The sequence below is a fragment of the Nomascus leucogenys genome, chromosome 9 (genome assembly GCF_006542625.1).
Source record: "Nomascus leucogenys isolate Asia chromosome 9, Asia_NLE_v1, whole genome shotgun sequence".
In the NCBI taxonomy this organism is placed as follows: Eukaryota; Metazoa; Chordata; class Mammalia; order Primates; family Hylobatidae; genus Nomascus; species Nomascus leucogenys.
Window position 1 is genome coordinate 11,281,353 of NC_044389.1, and position 11,997 is coordinate 11,293,349.

Here is an 11,997-nt window from a genome sequence, read left to right on the forward strand (position 1 = left end):
ACCTAGTAGAAATGAGTGAGAAGAGCTTAAAGTATAAAGGAGCTGAGAGCAAACGAAATAAAAGGCTGGAGTCTGTTTACTGCAAAATTGTCTGTTTTTGCATGAAAGTGTATTTTGGGGCACCCATTTGTGCACTCACCCAACAAATATTTATTGAGCACCTATTATTATATGTCATTGTGCTGGGTGCTTGGCAGTTACAAAGATAAATGAGATGGATTTTCTACCTTGAATATGTCATGGTCAAATGAGGATACCCTGTAGATGTTCTTGACCAAATCATATTTTTTAATTTAATTTTTTTTTTTTTGAGGAGTCTCACTCTGTCACCCAGGCTGGAGTGCAGTGGCGCAATCTCGGCTCACTGCAAGCTCCGCCTCCCGGGTTCACGCCATTCTCCTGCCTCAGCCTCCCAAGTAGCTGGGACTACAGGCGCCCACCACCACGCCTGGCTAATTTTTTTGTATTTTTAGTAGAGACGGGGTTTCACCGTGTTAGCCAGGATGGTCTTGCTCTCCTGACCTCGTGATCTGCCTGCCTCAGCCTCCCAAAGTGCTGGGATTACAGGCGTGAGCCACTGCACCCGACCTTTCTTGACCAAATCATACTTTGGATGTTGGATGGAAGCAAATCAAAATGCTACAGCAACCCAGCAAGGTTTTTTGTAGACATAGACAAACTTATGCTAAAATGAATATGGAAAGGCTCAGGATCTAGAATAGCTGAAATAATCTTGTAAGAGAAGGAGAAAGGCAGGCTGAGCACAGTAGCTCACACTGTAATCCCAGCACCTTGGGAGGCCGAGATAAGAGGATTGCTTGAGGCCAGGAGTTCAAGACCAGCCTGGGTAATATAGGGAGACCTCATCTCTACCAAAAAAAATTTTTTTAATTAGCTAGGTGCGGTGGCAGGCACGTGTAGTCCCAGCTACCTGGGAGGTTGGGGTTGGAGGATTGCTTGAGTCCTGGAGTTCAAGACTGCAGTGAGCTATGATTGCACAATTGTACTCCAGCCTGGGTGACAGAGCAATATGCCTCATTTTAGAGCTGCAATAGTCAAGACAGTGTGTTATTGCTCAGGGACAGACCCCTAGATTCATGGAAGAGAACAAAGAACCAATAAATAAATGCACACAATATAACCAATTTTTGACAAGGTGCAGAAGAAATTCAGTGAAGGAGAGACAGCTGTCTTGGTCTGTTTTATGTTGCTATGACAGAATGCTACAGACTGGGTAATTTATAATAAATGGAGATTTATTTGGCTCATGGTTATGGAGGCTGGGAAGTCCAGGATTGAGGGGCCACATTTGGTGTGGTCCTTCTTACTGCATCATCACATAGGCAGAAGGCATCACATGGCAAGGGAGAGATAGTGACAGGGGGCCCAACTCGCTTTTATGACAAACCTATTCTGCTGATATTGACATTAATCCATTCATAAGGGCAGAGCCCTGATGTCTAAACAGCTCCTATTAGACCCCACCTCCCAGCCCTGTTGCATTGGGGATTACGTTTCCAACAGACAAACTTCAGGGGACACATTCCAACCATAGCAATAGGCTTTTCAACAATGATGCTGAAGCAATTAGACATCCACAGGCAAAAAGAAAACAGGAAAAAAGAAGAATCTTGACCCAAGTCTCATATCTTATACAAAAATTGGCTAAAAATGGAGCACAGTGTGAAATGGAAAAGGTAAATCTAGAAAACTTGTAAAAGAAAAACATTAGAGAAAGTTTTTGAGACCTAGGTCTAGGCAAAGAGTTATTATACTCAATTCCAAAAGTGTGATCCATAAAGGAAAAATTGATAAATTGGATCTCATAAAAATTAAAACCTTTTGCTTTATGAAAGACCCTATTAAGAGGATGCAAAGACAAACTACAGATTGGGAAAAATATTTGTAAACCAAATATCTGACAAAGGACTCTGATCTGGAATACATCAAGAACTCTGCAAACCCAACAGTTAAAAAAAATCCATTTAGACCATAGGCAAAAGAAAGGAATAGACATTTCACTGAAGAAGATATAGAGACTGTAAATAAGTACATGAAAAGATGTTCAATATCATTGGCCATTAGGGAAATGTAAATTAAAGTCACAACGACATATCGTTACATATCTGTCAGAATAGATAACATAAACATTTGTCTATCCCTACCAAATGGTGATGAGGAGAAAGTGGGCCTCTTAGCATTGCTGGTGGGAATGTAAAATGATCCTACCACTCTCGAAAATGGTTTGGCAGTTTCTTAAACAAATAAACACGCCTCTACCACACAATGCAGCAACTCTACTCTTGGGCATTTATCCCAGAGAAATGAAAAACATATGTTCACACAAAAATCTGTACCTGAAGTTTTATTTGTTATAACTGGAAACAACGCAGGTGTCCTTCAATAGGTGAATGGGTAAACAAACTGTGGTACATCCATGCCATGGAATGGTGCTCAGTAATAAAGAGGAACAAACTGATGATACATGCAACAACTTGAATGAAGCTTAAGGAAATTACGCTAAATTTAAAAAATAAAAAATTACGCTAAATGATAAAAACCAATCTCAAAAGGTTGCATGCTGCATAGTTCCACTTATATAACATTCTTTTTTGGTATATTAATTAATATTTAATGTGTCATAAACTGAAACAGAGATATTTAAAACTAATTCATTTGAAAACAGCAACATAGCCAATGCAAACTAATATAAATAGCATACTTTTATGAAAACAAAGAAAAATTAGTGAGAAAAGGCCGGGCGTGGTGGCTCACGCTTGTAATCCCAGCACTTTGGGAGGCCGAGGCGGGCGGATCACGAGGTCAGGAGATCGAGACCACGGTGAAACCCCGTCTCTACTAAAAATACAAAAAAATTAGCCAGGCGTGGTGGCAGGTGCCTGTAGTCCCAGCTACTCGGAGAGGCTGAGGCAGGAGAATGGTGTGAACCTGGGTGGCGGAGCTTGCAGTGAGCCAAGATTGCGCCACTGCACTCCAGCCTGGGCGACAGAGCAAGACTCCGTCTCAAAAAAAAAAAAAATTAGTGAGAAAAGTGGAACTGTTTTGCATTTTTCAGATCTCTAATATCTGGCTTAATGGAAGACAGCTGATTCTCATATCTGCTTCTGCATTCTATCTCTTATTATATGTTATTTTAGTTGAAGTATCTGAAGACAGTTCAGCCCCACTTAGATGTGTAGTTAAAAAAGAGAAGAGTATTTCAATGGTCTTTTCAAATACGTATAGATATTCCTTTTTAATACTACACCAAAACTTGACAGGTGACGAGTGTTTTTAGAGATTAGTTGCAATATGAAATCTAAAACTCTATCAGTGAACCTTTCTTACTCTGTTATACTAAAATCCATTACCTGTCTTGAAGTTTTCAGGGAGCTTTTATTCACGCTTTTGTTTGAAAGACCATTCACAGACTGCACAAAGAAATGATTAGCAGCAGGGAAGAGGCTTCCCCAGAAGAAGTAAGGTGAAGTAAGATAGCAAGAATAGGCCGGGTGTGGTGGCTCACGCTTGTAATCCCAGCCCTTTGGCAGGCCAAGGTGGGCGGATCACGAGGTCAGGAGATCAAGACCATCCTGGCTAACAAGATGAAAACCCCATCTCTACTAAAAATACAAAAAATTAGCCAGGTGTGGTGGCATGTGCCTGTAGTCCCAGCTACTTGGGAGGCTGAGGCAGGAGAATTGCTTGAACCTGGGAGGGGGAGGTTGCAGTAAACCGAGATTGTGACACTGTACTCCAGCTTGGGTGACAGAGTGAGACTCCATCTCAAAAAAAAATAAAAAATAGCAAGAATATATGGTAGAATAGTAGAATACACGGCCTTGCCTCATTGTTGCCTATATAGCATTCTTGAAATGATAAAGTAACAGAGAACACATTAGTGGTCGCAGGACTTAGGGACAAGATGGGGGAGAAAGGTGGGAGGTGGGTGTGGCTATAAAAGGGCATCAGGGAGGTCTTCATGGTGATTGAACTGTCCTGTATGTGAAATGCATCAACGCTGATATCCTAGTTGCGATATTACGCTACAGTTTTGCAAAATGTTACCAATGGGGGAAACTGGGTGAAGGGTACAGTGGGTCTTTCTGTATTATTCCTTACAACTGTCTGTGAGTCTGTAATTAACTCAGCATAAAGCATATAATTTAAAAAATTTAGTAGATTAAATAGGTTGTATCTATTTACATAAAATATGAAATATACACAGCAAAAACAGATGCAGCAGAGAAGAAAGAATGAGAAACTCAGTCTGGAGTCAGGGAGGGACCCTCAAGGGAAGCAACATTTGAACTGCACTTTGCAGAGCTCTTAGAAGGTACTATTTGCAGATAAGCACTTTTATTATCATTTTCTCAGAAGGTAGGTGGTTAATAACTCATGTTCCATTTGTTGGGCTAAGATACAGAATTATAATCATAGCAAACACATCGAGCCTTTCCCATGGTTCAGGCACTGCTCCAAGTGCTTTGCATATATTCATTCATTCGTTCCTCAAAATAACACCGTGATTATCTATCTATCTATCTATCATCTATCTATCTATCTATCTATCATCTATCTATCTATCTATCATCTATCATCTATCTATCTATCTTTCTATCTATTCATCCATCTATCTGTCTATCATCCATCCATCCATTCATCTATCTATCATCCATCCATCCATCCATTCATCTATCTATCCATCTATCCATCCACTTATCCATCCACCTATTCATCTATCTATCTATCTGCAATTGGTTTTACAGTTAACTTTTTTATAGGTAGAAGGAGTACACTCTAAAATAATAATAAAAAGTATAGTGTAGCAAATTCGTAAGCCAGTAACATAGCTGTTTGTTACAATGATAAGGTATTATGCACTGTACATAATAGTATGTACTACACTTTTACATGACTGGCAGCATAGTAGGCTTCTTTATACCAGCATCACCACACACACATGCTAGTGATGCATTGCGCTATGACACTACGAAGTTACTAGGTGATAGAAATCTTCAGTTCCATTATAATCTTATGAGACCACTACCATATTTGCAGTCCCTTGTTGATCTCAATGTTGTTATGCTGAGTATGACTCAGTCAGCGCTCTGTAGCCATATCCAGGAGTTCCTCCACCATGGATTCAACTAACCTCAGATTGAAAATATTTTAAAAGAAATTGTGTCTGTACTGAACATGTACAGACTTTTTTCTTGTCATTATTCCCTAAACAATACAGTATAATAGATATTTTCATAGCATTTACATTGTATTAGATATTATAAGTAATCTAGAGATGACTTAAAGTACATGGGAGGCCCGGACATAGTGGCTCATGCCTGTAATCCCAGCACTTTGGGAGGCCGAAGGGGGTGGATCATGAGATCAGGAGATGGAGACCAGTCTGGCCAACATGGTGAAACCCCATCTCTACTAAAAATACAAAAATTAGCAGGGTATGGTGGCATGCGCCTGAAGTCCCAGCTACTCAGGAGGCTGAGGCAGGAGAATCGCTTGAACCCGGGAGGTGGAGCTTGCAGTGAGCAGAGATCGCACTACTGCACTCCAGCCTGGGCGACAAAAGCAAAACTCCATCTCAAAAAACAAACAAACAAACGAACAAAAAACAAGTACATGGGAGGCTGTTTGTAGGTTATATGCAAATTCTATGCCATTTCACAGCAGGGACTTGAGCATCCACGGATTTTGGTATCCGAAGGAGGTCCTGGAACCAATCCCTTTGGATACTGAGGGACGACTGTACATGCATGTGTATGTAGGAGACAACTCACTGGGGCACACAGAGATAAGCAGCTTGCCCAAGGTCACACAGCTGTAAGTGAAGCTGCAATTTGATCTGCTTGTTTGGCTCCAGAAATCCAGGCTTTGAGTACCATGCTGTACTGCTATTTTCTCTTGTCCCAAATTGCAGCCCTCACTTTGCACTTTCAAGGCACCGAAGACCTTTTTCTCTTTTCTTTCTTCTTTTTAGTGTGAGCACCTACTATGAGTAAAACCTGGGCTGGTGGCTGGAGAAACATGAAGATGAGTAAGAGCCAATTCCTGTTCTTGGGGATTTAATAACATATTCAAGGGAAAAGACACAAAATAACCATTTCCAGGTAAACTCCGGTTGGGAGGGTGGGAGGAGAACCGTGGTTTGCTTTTGTGCCCAGCACTTCACATTCCTTACCTCTTTCTCCCCACCGAGACCTTGAGGAGCAGCCTGAGCCAGAGGACCAGCATCCTCATCTTCTCTCCACCTCTTACTAGGGGGGTGGCTTTGTGCCAGTTTCTTACATTCTTTGGACCACTTTAGTTTTCTCATTGAAAAATGGGGATAATAATAGGGGCTACATCTCAGTGTGATTCTGAGGAAACCAGAATTGTACATGCAGAGCACATGCACAGAACAGCGCCTGGCACAGTCAGTAATTGATCAATGTGCACTGTTGTTGTATATATTAGTTCTCCCCTGCTACAGATGAGAGCGATCTCTAACTCAGAGACTTGCCACATCATTAAATTAGGAGTGAGAATTGAGCCTGGATAAGGAAGAGGAACAGGAATTCAACACAGTGAACACAGCGGGAAAGGCTCGTGCGAAGGCTCTGGGCTGGAGATGTGCAAAGCATGTCTGGAGATGGGGAAGGTCCATTGGGCCAGGAAACCACAGGCTCTGCTCTACTGGAGCGGGTGAGGAGTGCAGCAAGCCTCAGGGTGAAAGGAAGAGTGAGAGGTGTGGCTGTGCTGTGGAAGACTTTTCGGGTGGGTGTTCATCCTGCGTGTACAGGGAACTAGGAGATATTCTGAGCAGAGTGCCATCAGCCCATTCCTGTCTGGGGTGGATGATGCAATCTGTGAGAGGAGGGAGGGAGACGGAAGGTGAGGGTGGGGACCAAGCAGAAGAAATGTGGGTAACTCATACATTTGGTTGGTAGGAATGGGTTTCCAATGCCTCAGATGGGAATATGAACTTGAAATGTGTCCTGGTGACTCATGGCATATTCCTAGATTAAAAACAAACTTTCAGAGACCACAGCTTCTGCTTCAGTGTTCACCCCCTCACTGCTTAGGCCTGCCAAATGGTGGTGACCCTGGATATAAGGACAAAACAGAGGAGATGAGTTCGAAGGCACTGGGGAGCCAGAGGCTGTGCTTTGAGCATTTTCCAAAGGAGAAGGGATCAGAGGGGGCTTTATCTATCACAAAAGACTTGATGCTTAGGAAGGGAACTTAAAAAACTTCAATGAGACACTATGCCTCTTTCTTTTAGAATTTTGTTTTTAATTGTGGTAACATATGCATATCACAAAGTTTATCATCTTAGCCCTTTTGATGGACAGTTCAGTGGCATTCGGTACATTCACATTGTTGTGCAACCATCACCACCATCCATCTCCAGAACTCTTTTCATCTTGCAAAACTGAAACTCCCTACCCATTAAACAGCAGCCTCATCCCTGCCACCTCCTCCAGCCCCTGGAAACCATCATCCTCCTTTTGTCTTAATGAATTTGACTGCTCTAGGTATCTCATGAGTGAAATAATACCATATTTGTCCTTTTGTGACTGGCTTATTTCACTTAGCATGATGTCTTTAAAGTCCATCTATGTTGTAGTATGTGGTAGGCATTCCTTTACTCTTAAGGCTGAATAATATTTCATCGTGTGTGTATGCCACACTTTGTTTATCCATTCATTCATTGATGGACATTTGGGTTATGTCCACCCTTGACTATTGTGAATAATGCTGCTGTGAACACATACAAACATCTCTGCAAGTACTTGCTTCCAATTCTTTTGTGTATATACCCTGAAGTGAAATTGCGGGATCGTATTGTAATTCTATGTTTAATTTTTTAAAGAAACTGTCATTCTGTTTTCCATAGCGGCTACACCATTTTACATTCCCACCAATAGTGTGCTCCAATTTCTCCACATCCTTGCCAACATAGACTTTTCTCTTTGGGCTAGCATTAAGCTATGTGACCAGAACATAACAAGTAACTCAAGAGCCCATCCACCATTTACGTTTATCATTATTTTTTCCTCTGGATGAATTAAGTTAGAAAGAAAGGAGGTATTGCTTTAGCTACTAGCGTTTAGCACTTACACACTTCTTCATGAAATTCCAGTTACTCTCAATCAGAGTAAAATAAAACCATGAGGGTTATTTTGAGCCAATCTTCAGGGTTTGAGGTAATGATAGTAATATTCTTAGAGTTCACATTTATATAGGGCGTGTGTGTGCTCAGCACTGACCAATCACTTTCTATATATGACCTCATCGAATCCTCCCAACACCCTTAGGAGACCAGCACTATGATCACCTCCATCTGAAGATGAGAGAATTGGGGCCTAGTAAGGTTGTGGCTTGTGTAAAGATGCAGAAAGTTTCCAAGGCAGTGTCCAAGCCCAGCCTACACCATCACACTGCATTCCTACAAAAAGCCACACCCATCAGTAGGTGGACACCACCTGTGCGAAAGATGGACGGACAAGAACATTTAATGCAAATGTGTTATAAAAGTTTAACATTGGGCCGGGCGCAGTGGCTCACTCCTGTAATCCCAGCACTTTGGGAGGCCAAGGCGGGCAGATCACCTGAGGTCAGGAGTTCTAGACCAGCCTGGCCAACATGGTGAAACCCCATCTCTGTTTAAAATACGAAAATTAGCCGGGAGTGATGGAAGGTGTCTGTAATGCTGGCTATTCAGGAGGCTGAGGAGGGAGAATTGCTTGAACCTGGGAGGCAGAGCTTGCAGTGAGCTGAGATCATGCCACTGTACTCCAGCCTGGGTGACAGAGCCAGACTCCATCTCAAAAAAAAAAAAAAAAATGTTGAACATTGGAAAAAGCTTATATGCCCATCAATAGGGGTTTGATTAAACTAATGAAGGTGCACCCACTGAAGGGAATAGTTACGCATCTGTTAGGAATTATGATGTAGATATATATTAGTTGACATGGAAAAGTGTTCAAGCTATATTGATGACCAAAAAAAAAAAAAAGTGGTTGCAAAGCAATAAGGATGGTGTGATCCAGTTTTAGTAAACCGATATAAATTTGTATTGATACAAGTTTTGATATATAAGTTTAAAAGGCTGGAAAATTATAGAGCAAAAATATTAACAATGATCGCCTTGATGTGGGAGGATTCCTGGCAATCAAAATAATGGCATTTTCTCAATTTTCCTTACAATGTTTATATAATACAGAATAGAATGAAAGCTTAACAACACACACCACCAACCTTTCACTGAAAGTTTCCCTTGTGCCCCAGACTGGAAATCAGCCCCACTGCATTCAAAGGTGCTGTGACTTTGGACAAGTTCCTTCTCCTCTTTGGGCCTCCTTTTTAATCTAATAATAAAAAGGCTGTTTAATTTCTAAGGTTTCTTCCAGCTCTAACACTCCTTGATTGAATGACTCCCAATCCCGGCGGAGGTTCTTTAAAAAACGGCCTACTGGGATTTACATGTGGGTAAATGGTCTCTTCAGCCCGTTTTCTTCGATCTAAGTTAGTGCATTGCACCAGAGTTGTGTCAAATCACCCTGGGAAAAAGCAGCTTTTCCCAGAAAGACAAATTTTAACCAAAGTAGCTTTTCCCAGAAAGACAAAGTTTAACCTAAGACATTAAAAAAAAAAACAACCAAGCAAACAAAAAGCACTACGCACTGAACGGACTCCACAAGCCAAGCAGAAAAACAAAAAACAACGAACCACATCCCCCTTCCCACCCTTACCCCAGACTCTTAGCTTCTTTCTGAAGATCGCATGTCACCTGTACACCTGAATTGTCATAGTAGCTGGCATTTATTTTTACAGATGTCCGTAGAGTCACTTATAGCATTTTCTCCCACAGAAGCACAGCGAAATCACAGCCGAGCAGAGGAGGGCAAGGGAGAGGGCCGCCCCAGTCTGAGAGCGGCAGGGTCTGGCTGGAGCTGCTCCAGGCCGGCGGACTTCACCCGGGCGCGGAGGCCGCACCTGGCGGTCGCGGCCTGCTCTATGGCGCCCTCTGCTGTTAGTCCGCCCCAGGCTCCGTGCCGGCCTCTCCTGGGTCCGTGGGGCTGCGGGGATCATCGAGACGCACATTGCCGCGGCCAGCAGCATTTCGCTGTGCTCAGAGGAGAGGCAGAAAGGCATATTGCAGTTTCCCAGTCGTTTTTTACACCTGCCTCCTTCAGATAAACTCAAAAATCTTCCTTCAGAGAAGACGGCCCGTATTTCCCGTTATTGGGGGGGTGGAGGTGGGGGTAAGGGCGTCGTAGGGAGAGCCTTACTTTCAACATTCTGCATTATGAAACCAAGGGAGACTTTTTTTTTCCTAACAAGCGTGAACTTTTTTTTCAAGAGAATTAAATCGTTTATTGATTACACACGATAATGGATGATACACAAGCTTCATTCTCATCTCTAATTTTATCTGGTACCGTTATTCAATTTAGATATATTGCATAGGATGTGCCAACAATCACTTTTATCACCAATAATTCCATGATTTTGCTTGGGTAATCCCTTTTAATGGTGAACTTCAGGTCACAACAGTAACTATCAGTTCAACTACATCAAGGTTTCTGAAGACAATGGCTTCTCCACCCAAGCAGGTTGTATATAAATTCCAAATAGAACCTGGCATCACCCTGAAGGAATTCTAACTGCACACTGTTGGGAAAATTTACCAAGATGGCTTCAGAGTAGACTAACTTTACACAGCACATTTAAAAAAAAAGACATTTATTCAGCGTCATTATCAGACTATTACATTTAGCAATCAACAGCATGGGTGCAAAAAAAATCTACATTAAAACCCTTTGTTGGAATGCTTTACACTTTCCACAGAACAGAAACTAAAAAAACTTCTTATACAATTAGTCACAACTACAGTCCTCGAGTTTTTTGCCCATACACATGAGTATTTGTCTAAAACATGTCTTGTTTGTAGCAGCTAGGCCTTGCCACCACTGTGCTTGGCTGAGTTCACAAATCTGTTGTAACCTGTAGCTTCCCTGTTACTTCTCTGACTCTCCCCTCCTGCTAAGCTTTGTTTACTAATTAAAATCTTCTGCCACAGCCATAGCTACTGTTGCTACTGGATCCACCATAGCCACCTTGGTTTCGTGGTTTGGCAAAATATTGGCCTCCACCACCACAGGGGCCAGAGCTTCTACCTCCAAAATTTCCTCCCTTCATGGGTCCAAAATTTGAAGACTGATTATTGTAATTGCCAAAATCATTGTAGCTTCCACTACCTCCAAAATTGCTTCCACCAAAAAATATGGAAAGCTTCACGAATTTGCATGTCATCCTTGCACAGGGGCCATGCTAATCTTCTCTGTATTGTTTCAATTTTAGTATATGTGCTGCCGAAGTGAGCACAAGTGTGAACATTGACTATGCTTCTCACATATCTTTACAGCCCCACTCTAAGGGGACTCTGTCTTGGAGAACCAACTGTTCTGGAATTTTCTCACCTCCCTCCTGCAGCCCCTCTCCCCATTTCTTCTCCTAGGGAGTCTTCCAGATGGTGCAGTTCACCTAGGAACTGCATGTCCACTTGCTGAGGGTGTGGCAGGAGGCAAGTCACTAAACCTTTATGAGTGAATACTGTCAACCCTATACAGCCCATTCATTTCTTCACTAATTCCATCCATGTCAACTCAACAACTACTCCAGCTGACCCTGGGGCTTGGTGCTGGGGATGCATCCCATACAAAAGGATGCTTTCCTTCCTGTCCCAAAATGTATCACCCCCGAAGGATCATACACAATAGATACACAAATGGTTGCATGTCAATGCAAAGAACATGTTGCAATGAGAAAGAATAATATAGGTTGTGAGCTCACAGGAGGAACATTAAAGCTGAGCCTGCAGGATAAATAAGAATAAACCGGGTGAAAAACGCTGAACCATGACTCTGAGATGGGAAGGTGGCATAAATTCCAGGAGAGGCATGTGGCAGATCATCAGGAGTAGGGAGAGCAGAA

The 11,997-nt window shown here is 42.2% G+C and overlaps 1 non-coding gene across 1 annotated transcript; it reads right to left on the reverse strand.

The window, feature by feature from the left end:
• Positions 1–11,281: 11,281 nt before the first annotated feature.
• Positions 11,282–11,388, reverse strand: LOC115836863. Its single transcript, XR_004031855.1, has one exon. It is a non-coding gene; the product is annotated as a U6 spliceosomal RNA (small nuclear RNA).
• Between the last annotated feature and the right edge of the window lie 609 nt (positions 11,389–11,997).